This window comes from Hylobates moloch, unplaced genomic scaffold (assembly GCF_009828535.3).
Source record: "Hylobates moloch isolate HMO894 unplaced genomic scaffold, HMol_V3 SCAFFOLD_17, whole genome shotgun sequence".
NCBI lineage: Eukaryota > Metazoa > Chordata > Mammalia > Primates > Hylobatidae > Hylobates > Hylobates moloch.
This window is the reverse complement of record NW_026652292.1, coordinates 55,906,437-55,919,858: the sequence shown is the minus strand read 5'-3', so window position 1 is coordinate 55,919,858 and position 13,422 is coordinate 55,906,437.

The window sequence follows — 13,422 nt, the reverse complement described above, 5'->3', positions numbered from 1 at the left end:
TTGCTGGAGGTGTTTAGAAACATCTATCAATGATTCTTTTTAAGAAAGAACATTGGCATATCTTTGTAAATAAATATAATTATTATGGTATAAATGTGTGAAATATATAAAAATAAACATGGAAAACGTATTTTTCAGAGAGGTTTTGAAATAATCTTTAAGTTAGTGTCAAATATTAGTATCGCACATTGCTAAAGTAAATTAATTTAGTATTTTGAGTCAAATATTGTTTATAGTGATATAGGTAGAATAATCAATATAATACCTTACTCTTATGAAATTGGCTTCTTATACATATTTTTTCTTGGATGATGAAATCACCTATCAATCCTTCTATGTTAGCTATCAATCAAATTAAAATATACATACACACATAAGTTAAATTATTAAAGTCAATATTCTTTAATAGTTCAATTTGCTCCACCCATCAGAGTTTGATATATGAAGTTATCTATTCTCCCATATCTCTATTCTCTAGTTAGAATATTTTGGTTATTGAATGAACACCCAAAGACCATGGTGAATTTTTCAAAATAACGGGAAAAAGAATTTACAGATGCCAAAACAAACAAACAAGCAAACAAAGAAAACCCCAAAAAATTTAGACCAGAAGTTGTGACTTCATTAACCAGAGGCTACCTTGACAAGCTTTGCAGAGGTAATTTTCCACAATGGAGATTAAGTGATTTGCTAAGAGAGCAGAAGAACAGATAATAGGCACAAATAATAACAAAAGACAGAAGCACATTCAGTGCCAAAAAGATAGATAAAAAACAGGAGCCCCATTTACTTATTTTCTAGGGTCGAACTCTTCTTTCCATAAGGAACAGTTACATTCTGTTACCATTCGGTCCCCATGGAAGACCTCCAACAAACCCCAATTTGTGTGAGTTTACTGAAATGAACTTCCATTTCCAGCAACCAAATGCTTTAAAGCTAGAGTTAAGAAATAGAAAATTAAAGGTGGTAGCTTTATCTTGAACCAGGACTTCTTATGGTAATGGGATCATGTTGTTGAAAAGTGATTGGTTTAAAAGAATAGAGTAGGGCACTGTGGTGGCTCATACCTGCAATCTCAACACATTGGGAGACTAAGAGAGGAGGATAGCTTAACCCCATGAGTTCAAGATCAGAATGGGCAATATAGTGAGATCTCATCTCTACAAAAACTTAAAAAAAAAATTAGTCAGACATGGTGTACCGCACCTGTAGTCCAGCTACTTAGGAGTCTGAGGTGGGGGTGCTGCTTGAGCCCAGGAGGTTGAGGCTGCAGTGAGTCAAGGTTGTGCTACTGCAATTCAGCCTAGTTCACAGAAAGAGATCCTGGTCTCAAAACAATTAAAGAATATAAATATGTGTGTATATACATATGTGTTTATATATGTATGTATTTAAATATATATAAATATATTCACATATGTATATTTATGTATTCACAAAAAGAAGCAGTTGATCTGGCAACTGTCCATATATTTGAATTATCTATAGCAATATTCCCCTAATTTAATGTTAGTTATTGAGCATCAATTCTATTTTCAAATAATAAACAGTTTTGACAATGCTATCTATGGCGGAATGTTGAAGTGAATCAATAATTTTCATAGAAAAAAAATCTCATTGTTAGCAAAACAAGCCTATTAAACCTAAGGTTATTTCCTATTGCTTTCAACTTTTGAAAAATGCTAACACTGCCAACTAGATCTTCCTACAAAATTGGAAACAGACTGGTTATAGATATATAAGTCAGTGATACTGTGTCAGCACTTTCTAAATCTGTATTGGTGCTTTCATTCCAAGTATAATCAAGGCCAATCCTGAACCAGCCAACACATCTCGGAAATGTTGTACAAAAAAACTTATGGGTATATTGATAATGATTTGCCTGTCTCCTTTACAGTACAAAGAACCTCTTAGGAAGCAAAATGTACGGCTGCCTCAGTGAGGGCATATAGGATCATGCAATGCAAAGTATGCATTAAAAATGCAGTTCTAGACTGAAAATACAGATAAAAGAGAACAGTCATATAATCATATAACAATTCATTTATTTACTTTTGTAGTTATTGATAAGAAAAGATAAAAGATACTTACCAAATGTCTACTCTGTGTAAAGTATTTTCAAAAGCAAATACTATCACTAAAGCTTTCCAGTCTACTAGGAGAAACATTATACATACATAAATAATTATACTCCATTTTACAAAGTCTAAAATTACCCAAAAGTACAGTCAAATAAATAGTCATGTTAGGCTACATTTTAGTGTGGTAACAAAACATTTAAAATCTCAACTCGTGTAAAACTATGAAAGCCTTTATGCTCCCTGACGGTCAGCTAGAGCCTCGATTCTTCTTATTCCAACTCCAGAACCCAGTGACAGAACAGCCACTCTTAGCACTGTTGTTTGTCATGGCAGAAGAATCACAAAAGAGCCATGGAAATTGTTGAACTGGTATTAAATAATCCAATGAGGAAGAGACACGGGTCTCTCTTGTGGAAATTGTGTACAAATAGTAAAATTGACTCTTCCACTCATAAGAAGGTTAGAAGCAGAAAGGACAGCTTGAATGTACCCAAGAGGAGAGTAGGATTCATAACTAAGGCTGAATAGGCAGTAAGTTAACTACAAAGAGTTGCATTTGATCAGACCTTCAAAGATGAACATATATTTGGGCATGTCGATTTTAGAGAAAATATTTTTCCAGACCAAAGGCACATCAGAAATAAAAACACGAGTGTGGGTATGCTGTGGAGCAGTGTACAGAGAAATGTCAGAAATGTCATTCAACCAGGTACATGCTTGATGTCAAAGACAAACAGTGCCTGATAATTGCTAAAGGCAGCCAGACATTCCCATTCAAACCACTGCAGTATGGGAGAGTGAATCTGTTGTAAAATTGCCTCAGCTCCAACTAAGACAAAAGTGACTGAAGTTTTCACAGGGAGAACAGAAAGGAAACAAAAAAAAGAGCTATGGGGAAATGAAATGGGAAAGAATAGGGACTAGGAGGACATAGGGAAAAGGAAAATTATAGAAGGGAGTAAATGGAGAATTACTGAAAATGGCATGACAATGTGGGTTCAGGTAGGTCAATGTACATTTTGCAGCTTGGTAGCATTGCATTTTTTTTTTTAGAAAAACCTCAGTATTCGTGGCCAGGGTCACCTTTAGGGACACACATTAGTGCAGGTGGAAGCTGGGTTTAAGTTTGGTCTGGCCTCTCAGAACAGTGTTCATATAAGTCCTTTGTGCCATAAGAGAGTTCACACTGATAAGTTTTAAAAATCTACAAAAGGTAGGAATCAGGTTCTAAAGTAATCATGCCTTGTAACTACATCTAGTCTTTTATAAAATCCGGGTAGATAAGAGAGTGATGTGATCAGAATTGGGATTAGGAAGGTTGATGTGGAGACCGTGAAATGATATGTTAGAAGAGAAATGTAACTAGAAGAATAATGACCAATTTGGATGTTAATGAGAAAAAACTATGTAAGAGATTGTTAGTGCATGAAAGGAGTATAAACTGAGATATTATATAATTAGTATGAATATAATCTGGGGGGCAAAGGTGGTGGGAAAAGCCAAGGAGGACTCAAAAGTTTTGGAGCCTGCATAACTGCTAGAAATTGTTGTGATATCATTATGAGAAGTAGAGAAAAGTGTAAGAAGGGTAGGAGTGGACATACTTATTCTAAACTTTCTGCTTTCCCTGATTTGTTATGATCAGAACCACTCCTTACCTTCTGTTTACTCTGTGTGGTTTCACATGGGAGTGGACGCTTATTCAGCCAGTGAGGACAGTATCTTCAGGTCTCCAGAACAATCTCCAGGTGTACCACCTCTGTTGCTTCAGCTCCTGTGGGGTTACAGATTTGGATTCAGTCCTCCGTGCTCTGGTAGCCCTGCTTATTCCCTTAGTGCCTCCAGCCTTGTGGTTCCAGCAGCTTCCTGTGATAGGTAGGTCATCAGCAGATTTTCTCATTGTGCCCTATTGGTTTGTCAGCTTTATTATGAACTATGTGGACAATTCAATCTATTAAATTCTTCCCTCATTTGAAATAATAGATTGGTTTCTATTTTCTTGGTTGGACTGTGGCTGGTGCAACTTCTTAAAATAAAACTCACACATAGTAGACATAGATTATAACAGTGGTTCATGATTTGTGTGTGTAGGAAAGGGGCAGCAGTTGGCAGGTGTTGAGGGTGGGGTAGAATGAACAGGTAAATAAGATCACAGACCTGTTTTGGAGTCTGAGGACAGCTATTGATCTCTCCCAAAATTCATGCTGTATATTAAGGAAGAGATCTATATACACACTTAAACACAGACATATACTAACAGATACATACAATAATATTCAATATAGTTATAAGGTCTCACTGAAGCAAGATTCATGGACCTTCACTTACTAATCCTTGATACAGAAGGTTTAAAAATATTGAGAATAGCGCAGGTGCAGTGACTCATGCCTGTAATCCCAGCACTTTGGGAGGCCAAGGTGGGAGGATCACCTGAGGTCAGGAGTTCAAGACCAGCCTGACCAACATGGAGAAACCTCGTCTATACTAAAAATACAAAAAAAAAATTGGCTGGGCGTGGTGGCACATGCCTGTAATCCCACTTACTCAGGAGGCTGAGGCAGGAATATCGCTTGAACCCGGGAGGTGGAGGTTGCAGTAAGCCTAGATCGTGCCATTGCACTCCAGCCTGGACAACAAGAGCGAAACTCCATCCCCGCAAAAACAATTGAGAATAAGTTGGTGTTTTATTGCTTATATGTTGATGGCAAAATTAATATGATTTTTTGCTATGTTTATATTTATTGTGAAACCTGGAGGAATTTCATATTGCTATTATAAGATCATAGACACACACAATGTTAAAAAGTAGAAGAAAAATTAGAGATCACCCAATCCAACTTCATTTCCCAGAAGACAAAATGATGTCCACATTTGTGAAATGACATGACTTAACTGCTGAGTTAGTAAGTTACTGGCAGAGAAAGAGCTGGTCCTGGGTCTTCAAGTGTCTAGCACATATGTCCTTGTCAAAATATAGCTGCTAACAGTTCCATGTTTTAGGAATATACTAATGCAAAAGGTGCTCCATTGTCCGGACACATTTGATGGGTACAAACAAGGATGCGGAGAGATCCTTTACATTTTGCAGATTCTAAGGTAAAAATAACAGTGCACACCTGTAGCACAATGTCATCTAATGCTCCCCTGTATGGAAAAACACTTACTCCTCACTCTATTAAGTTATCTCCTCGGAGACTGCTTTCTCTCTGGTCTGGCACGAAAAGTATAAAAGAACAACTGGTTCAGTATATCAAGATGGGTGGGTGGAGAGGAAAAAGAGGGTTTGTAGGGAATCATTCCTACTGTATTTTGCTGTTCTTGCCTTCCAGTAAAGGCATACCTGAGGTTAGTAATTTATAAGAAAAGAGGTTTAATTGGCTGTCAGTTCTGCAGGCTGTACAGGAAGCATAGTGCTGGTTTCTGCTTCTAGTGAGATCTTCAGGAAGCTTACAATCATGGCAGAAGGCAAAGCGGAAGCAGGCATGCCACATGGCCAGAGTGGGAATAAGCGGGGAGGTGCCACACACTTTTCAACTGGATCTTGTGAGTGCTCACTTACTGTCAGGAAGACAGCATCAAGCTATGAGGGGTCCACGCCCAAGATCCAATCACCTCTCACCAGGCCCCACCTCCAACATTGGGGATTACGATTCAACATGATATTTGAGTGGGACACATACCCAAATTATATCACCTATGAAGACAACAGAGTTGACTATTTATACAAAAAAAATTGATTTTGTCACGTGTCTTCTATGTACAAAAGAAGAGATCAAAATATAAAAAAACCTATTACCAATTTTGTTCAGAATGTATTCAATTCAATATCTGCACTAATTACCCACACTGTTTAAATTCATTAGGTAATTGTGATGTAGAGGGCATAGTACTGGACGAGAAGATAAAACGTCTGTGTTGTATGTGAGATTAAGTTCTTTAATCATTCTAGGTTAAATTAATGTTGTTACTACAGACTTGTGCTCTTCTTTTTTTTTTTTTTTTTTTTTTTTTTTTTTTATTTAAGATGGAGTTTTGCTCTTGTTGCCCAGGCTGGAGTGCAATGGCACGACCTCAGCTCACTGAAACCTCTGCCTCCTGGGTTCAAGTGATTCTCCTGCCTCAGCCTCCCAGGTACCTGGGATTACAGACATGTACTGGCATGCCTGGCTAATGTTTATATTTTTTAAATTTTTTAGTAGAGATGGGGTTTCCCCATGTTGGTCAGGCTGGTCTCAAACTTCCAATCTCAGGTGATCCGCCCACCTTGGCCTCCCAAAGTGCTGGGATTACAGGCTTGAGCCACTGCCCCCGGCCTTGTGCTCTTCTTTACCCTATCTTCTTGGTGAACTCTTACTCAGCGTTTAAACTTCACCTTAAATCTCACCTCCACTGAGATGAATTCCTTGACCTTTCATGCTGACTTCTGCTCCCTTCCCTCACATCCTCTTGATATGTTGTGTAAACTGCTATTCATATACTCAGGAACAGCTTTGCTGTTGCCCCTTTCTTGTCTGTTTTCCTTACCATGATGTAAGTTGTATCAATTCAGGGCTAAGCTGTATTTATATCTGCATTCTCAACACATTGCACTGTGGTTTTTATGCAGTGAACCTCAGTAAAGGTATGTGAAATGACTTAATAAATGAATAAGATAATGAAACAAGGGTTTTGAGGGTAGCAACATCTGTTCTTTCCTAGCTCTTTATGATTATTGAATTCTAATCCACCATTTACTTTGACAACATATATTTGTGCTGATCTCTTTTTTTTCTCTATTATCTAGGGTTCTCCTATGTTTCCCATTATGTAGCAGGTGTGTCATAGATAATTATTCCATTTCTTGGAAGACCTCAAATGTATTCCATAAATTTTACCCCAAAATCTCCCAAGAGATTTTTCTATATTCTTTGCCATTTTTCTCATCTGGATTGGTACCAGGAAGTATCCTAATTACTGTAAAGGCTGAAATGTATAATATAGGAAGTAGCTTTACAGGAGGGAAAGGGCATTCTTCCAGATTGATAAATTTTTTTTTTAACTTCAAGCGCTAATTACATAACAGTTTGTTTTTGAAGATTCATTTATCATTTTCTTCTTGAACACTTCAATCACTAATAGCAGCCCTAAATACTATATCTCTATTTCTGTACATATTCAAGTCTACCTTGCATCTACTTGTCTGCCTCTCTGCCTCTTCTGTTCTCACTAAAATTATATATCTATATCTATCTGTATATCTATAAAAATATATAATATATAAATATGTATAATATATATAAAGATATATATCTATCTTTAGCCATCATGTGTATGTCTCCTCTTCTCATCTCTCTCCAACCTCTCTCTCTCTCTCTCTTTACTCTCTCTGTCTCCCTACTTTTATCTTTAGCTTTTTTATTTCAGGGAAAGAGACATGTGCATGTATAAACATTGATAAAAAGGATGCAGTAAAGGAGAGGCTGACAATATGGAAAGCAGCAGTTATATTTTTCATGAAAAGTAGATAAGGGACTGGGCAAAATAAGACCAAGCAAGGCTAGAAATAGAACCTTGGTCAAAATCAGGAATATTTCTTCTTTGATTAAAATCAGAAGGAAGAGGAAAGAATAGATGAGGATTCAGGTCAATTCACAGGTAAAATATTATAAAATTGTGATGGACAGATACCTTTGAGGAGTTGTGTGTGTGTGTGTCCACCCCCACGAATAAAGAGAGAGATGGGAATACAGTCCGTAAGAACCTCAGCAGCTCAATATCATGTCATACATAACCTCTACCCAGAAAACTGTTTGCATCATGCTCTGTCACCTTTCTCTTGATTGCTTTTCATGCTATCTCTGCAGGCCTAGGTTCTGGGGAGAGATGCAAAGTGCTGAGGAAATTTTTCTGCCAGTTCAATCTCCCTTTAGGAAATCATGGATACCTACAAAGATGCAAATTCTGGCTTAAGTATATTTTACATTAATTAATTTTATGGGATCTCTGGTTAGTGTGAATATCGTGAAATCTATAAAGGTTTGAATTATTTATAGATCATTTACCACAGTTGAGACATTCATAGAGTTGTTCTTTGTCATGGTTTCACTAAGTTAACTTGATACAAAATCATCTGGCTTTCACCTCAGGGGATAGAAGTTGGGGCATAATTAAAGATAATGAGGATCATGTATATATTACAATTTTTTTTCATAGAATGAAACAAACTTTTTTTCAGCTTTGTACTGTGAATAGAAAGGAAGTCTAATGAAACTAAGGTACTGGATTTCCCCTATGAACATGGTTTATAGAAACTTTTGCTCAGACTTTTGGATAATACTCAGAAATAATAATTTATAGAAAGTGACACTTTATCCAGGAATATCCTCAACATTTCTTATTTTCCACCTTGTCATTTAATTTCTTAGCACCCATTCAGATTTCCAAGCTACATTGTTTGTCTGGGACAAATAGATAAATGATAGTGTCATGTAACAGTTTATCCAACCCGTTAGCTCACAATTGTTTTCTGTACATTTACTGAGATATAATCAAGCTATTTCTCTTTACTTAGACTGACTTACTGTCTGCATGTTTATCCAGAACATCTTACACTTGCAATTGGGTCCATGACATCAACATGCAGAAATCAAGGACACATTTGTTACTGAGAAAGTCATTGATTTGGCCAAGTCTAATGTGTCAGCTGTTAGTGCCATCACTGTTCTTCAGAGCAGATGAGGAGGCTCCCAAACACTTAACTTTTCATTAACTATATATTTATAAATGCCATCATTGTTTTAATCACATATTCCTGTTTAGTGTACATATGTCATTTATCAACATTGTATAAGCCATTGCCCTAAGTACTAGAGGCATGTAAAAAAGAATAAGTGTTCCTTACATTAAGTGGTTAATAATTGCTTGTTAACAATTTTAACTCTAGAATAAATTTCTCTCTGTGAGGGGCCTTGAATCTTTATGTGAATATTGCCTATTTATCACATTTGGAGCCAAGTCAACATTAAAAAAATAAATAAAACTTTAAAGAAAAATTATCATACATACAGACACACGTACTTTTTTTTGAAATCAAGAAACCACTTCATCACTATCTCCCATATGTATATAATCTGGCTAAATACAGGGTAGTTACAGAGCTTTCTGAGGACTAATTTGTTTATCGAATGGATGACCACTCAAGAAATTACATAGATGAATTTTGCTGAATAAAATTATTCATTTTATGATATCTTTACTGGTTTCTACCTTTGTCACCTGGCTCTAAAATCAAAGTCAAATCATGATAAAATGCACAACCTTAATATTTCTTATGTATTTTTAAAAAGAACAAACAAATATTTACAAACTTTTCGATATTTTTAAATATAAGAACCACAAAAAAATCTGGTGTCAGATTTTTTCTTGTGTCTGTCTGCTATTGATCTGCAACAAAGCACCCCAAACCTAAGAGACTTAGGAGAATGAGCATTTTTGCTTACTTACTTGCTTATAGATTATTTGGGGGTATCAAACTGTCATGCCAGCTCTGCAGACCTCTGCTGTCCTTGGCTAGTTTTAGTTCCAGGCCACGGGTAAAGGTGGATGTCTGCTCTACCCCACGGGACCATCAAACCACTCAACGTGTCCTGGTAGTAGAGGCAGAAGGCAGGTGAGAAAGTCCAGTGCAAAAGCACATTTCAAGCCTCTGCTTACAGCACATCTGCTGATATCCCACAGGCTAAAGCTATAAGTTCAAGCCCAAAGTTGAGGAGAGGAGAAATAAACTCCTTTCATGGAAATGGGTAGAATGGCAAAGAACATTCTAACATATACTATATTAGTCCACTTTCACACTGCTCTAAAGAAATACCCGAGACTGGGTACTTTATAAAGGAAAGAGATTTAATTGACTTACAGTTCCACATGGCTGGGGAGGCCTCAGGAAATTTACAAGTATGGTGGAAGGGGAAACAGGCACTTTCTTCACAAGGCGGCAGGAGAGAAAAGAATGGAGGAACTTTCAAACACTTACAAAACTGTCAGTTCTTGTGAGAACTCACTCAATATCACAAGAACAGCGTGAGGAAATTGATCCCATGATCCAATCGCCTCCCTCCTTTGTCATGTGGGTATTACAGGTCTCTCCCTTAACATGTGGGGACCACAATTCGAGATGAGATTCAGGTGAGGACACAGAGCCAAACAATATCACATATCATAACACAAAGTAATAAACTTTTCTGAATTCTACTTAAAAAGTCCCACTAAAAGTTAGAGACTTAAGTTAACTATAATGGTCAGAAATAAAATAAATCAGCCTTTGACTCAAGACTGACATTTTTGTTACTGCTCTCCGTGTCACTGACTTTTAGCACAGTGCCTGCCATATATTAGGCACTCTATAAATGTTTGCTGGCTGGCTGGGTGCCATGATGTAAGGTACATATAGACGTCATCAATATGGTAATAGCCAGCAAAAAGAAATAGTTATATTCTTTTACTAAGACATGTATTTTTAAAATCATTGAGTTCAAAAAGAAATATAAATACTGTTCAGACTCATTGAAAAACAGCAACAAAGATGATTCCCAGTGACTCATCTTCTGTGGACTGTCTCCAGTGTATTAACTCTCTTGGAAGGAGTTACATTAATTATAAGATATAATTAATTAGATTTTCATAAATGCTATAAGCATAATATGAAAATTCACATTGATTTGTGTTGTCATTTTAGGATCACTAGTCAACTGAGAGGTATGAATAATCATGGCAGAGGATTGAGATTTGAGAGTTCGTTGGTCTCTCTCTCTCTTTTTTTAATGAATCTGGTATCATTAGATGAATATATAGTCTAAATTACAGAATGTGAAATCCTGTTAAGTTACCCCATATGAGTCAGTGCACAGAGGACCACTTTTGATCAGGGTAAGATAATTCAGTTTTGAGGACCTTAGGAAAGCAAATTTCATATTTTAATCAAGTTCAAACAAATATTTCTCTTTATTCCATCATCACATTAAAAGGCAGGATCTGTTACCAACTTCAAGAATGAAATGAATCTGGAAAAATAAATACGGACTTTGGGTTTAAAAAGTTTGAAAAATGCTGTAATTTTTGTTCATTTTCTCAGTGCTTTTCTCAATAATTCTTAGTAAAATACTCAAAGTGAATTGGTATGTATGTTCCCTTTTTTAGTATCAACTAAATTAGCTAACTTTCCTTCCAACACGTATCTTTTTCCATAACACATACATGCATGCATGAGCACACACATTGCACATACAAACACATAAACACACTGTATCCACACATCCATGTTTACAACTATGTATTGTAACTACATAAAATCTCTTTCAGTTCAGGCCCAAAGCAATTGCTGTGATCTCTGTGTCTCTGATGAAACCACAGAAAAGATTTCTTCATCGCCTCATTTTTAGAATAGTCCTTATCAAATACTTACACACTATATGATTATTGATTATGTCTTTCACTATCTCTAGAAGACTGTATACTCAAGTTGGAAACTATAGTATGAGTCTTGGTCTGTCTACAGTGTCAATCACAAGGCCTAGCTCAGATTTGTTTAAAAGCTTATTATGGAAATACAGCCATAGATTTAATTTGAATAGTGTCTTCGAAAGTTTCCTTTGATTTTTGTCTGAAATGAAATTTCAATTTCTCAGTTTGCTTTGTTATGACTAGGATTTGCAAGTATTTTCTCAAATGGATTTTGAATATACTATAATCAACATTTGTGTAATTTTAAATCGTAGAAATATTTAAATAATAGGTAAAATATGTTTTACAGTAGTTTGTGGTAATTCAGCTTTGCTACAAAAAAATAACAGTAACAAAACCAGTACATGAAAAGTTCAATAAGATCTCCAGATGATTTATTCATGATCAATATAATTTACCTTATTTCACCTGGGTAACTTCCTTTTTTAATTAGTCAAATGATAAGAGTAGAAAAGATAATATTGATCATTCTATTCATTTCCAAGAGAAATATAGTACAACTTCAAAAGTTTATGCAGAATATCATTTGTATGTCTTATGGTCACTTTCTATATGTTTTTGTTCAGAAGTGAAAATTATTGGTTTAAATGTATGTTAGTTTCAGTGTTAATTAGCTAAACTTTAAGTATGTAAATATTTAAAAATCATGACTATTAAAAACCGAAAGCACTAAGTTTTCCTCCAACTAATTTTATCAGAGCAAAAGCTATGTAAGAGTCAAAGCCACACTTACATTTTCTTGGTGGCCCATACATTTTGTTGTTCTATGTAATAGAACTTATAAGCTATTCATCTCTTCATCTGTATACATATACATTACCAATATAAACTAAATGATACATTATTTTAGAAGTCACTAGTAAAGATTTCGTTTACAGGTACCTATTGAACTTTTTTTTTCATTGACAGTGTATGTAGCATGTTGTGTAAGCTTAAAATATTTAATTTCCCACTATAGGATGAAGACATACAGAAATGACAAGCTAAGCACCACTGTTTTCTGAAACCTCTATTTTTAAATAGTATGAAATATTTGTTTACACAAAATTATTTGTTTAGATAAATCATTTAAAATATGTTGTCACAATCTTTTTGGAAACAATAATAATTTTTTATTATGATGGTTTTCAGTGTACATTCACATATTATTCCCGTAACTATAACATAAGGTTTACAGAGCAAAATCAAACATTTAAAAATGAAAAAATTAAAGCACAGGAGAAAAAACCGAATTGTAGCACTTTTCTGCATTGCCTCCTTGACTAAATTAGAACTGTTACCTGGAATCTCCTACCCCATATGGTACTTATTTAATTGACTCAAAGGGAAATTATTTTGAGTTTTGGAAGGTGAAAGTAAACCAGAAGTTTTTACTCTTTGAAAGTTTTGTATTAAAGGCCATGAGAAATGAATAAAAAGGTATGGGGAGATTCTAGCTTGTTCTTACTCTCCTTGGCTCCATGTCCAGCTCTTCTTCCTGAATACAAACCTTGCTGACCAAAAGCAGCCCAAGGCCCATCGCAGGTGCAGAGGTAGATTGTTCAATGATCTTCTTCACCAAGTCTCCTTGGTAGGAACACTTGGGCAGAGCAAACTGCCAGGTTTCGAAAGTGCTTGTTACTGAGTTTTCTTAAGTCCTCCAATTCTCCCTCTTAGAACTTCACATCTCCAGCAATATACACAATTTTAGAAAGTGTTAATCCTATAATAAACCCTAATTCCATAATAGTCGTATTTGTTTTAGTTCCCTGATTGAGTCTGAGAGTTGACTTTGCTGAGTCACAAAGCTATTAAATATCAGTATGATAAATCAAATATATTTTTAGTTATTAGCCAATGTTGA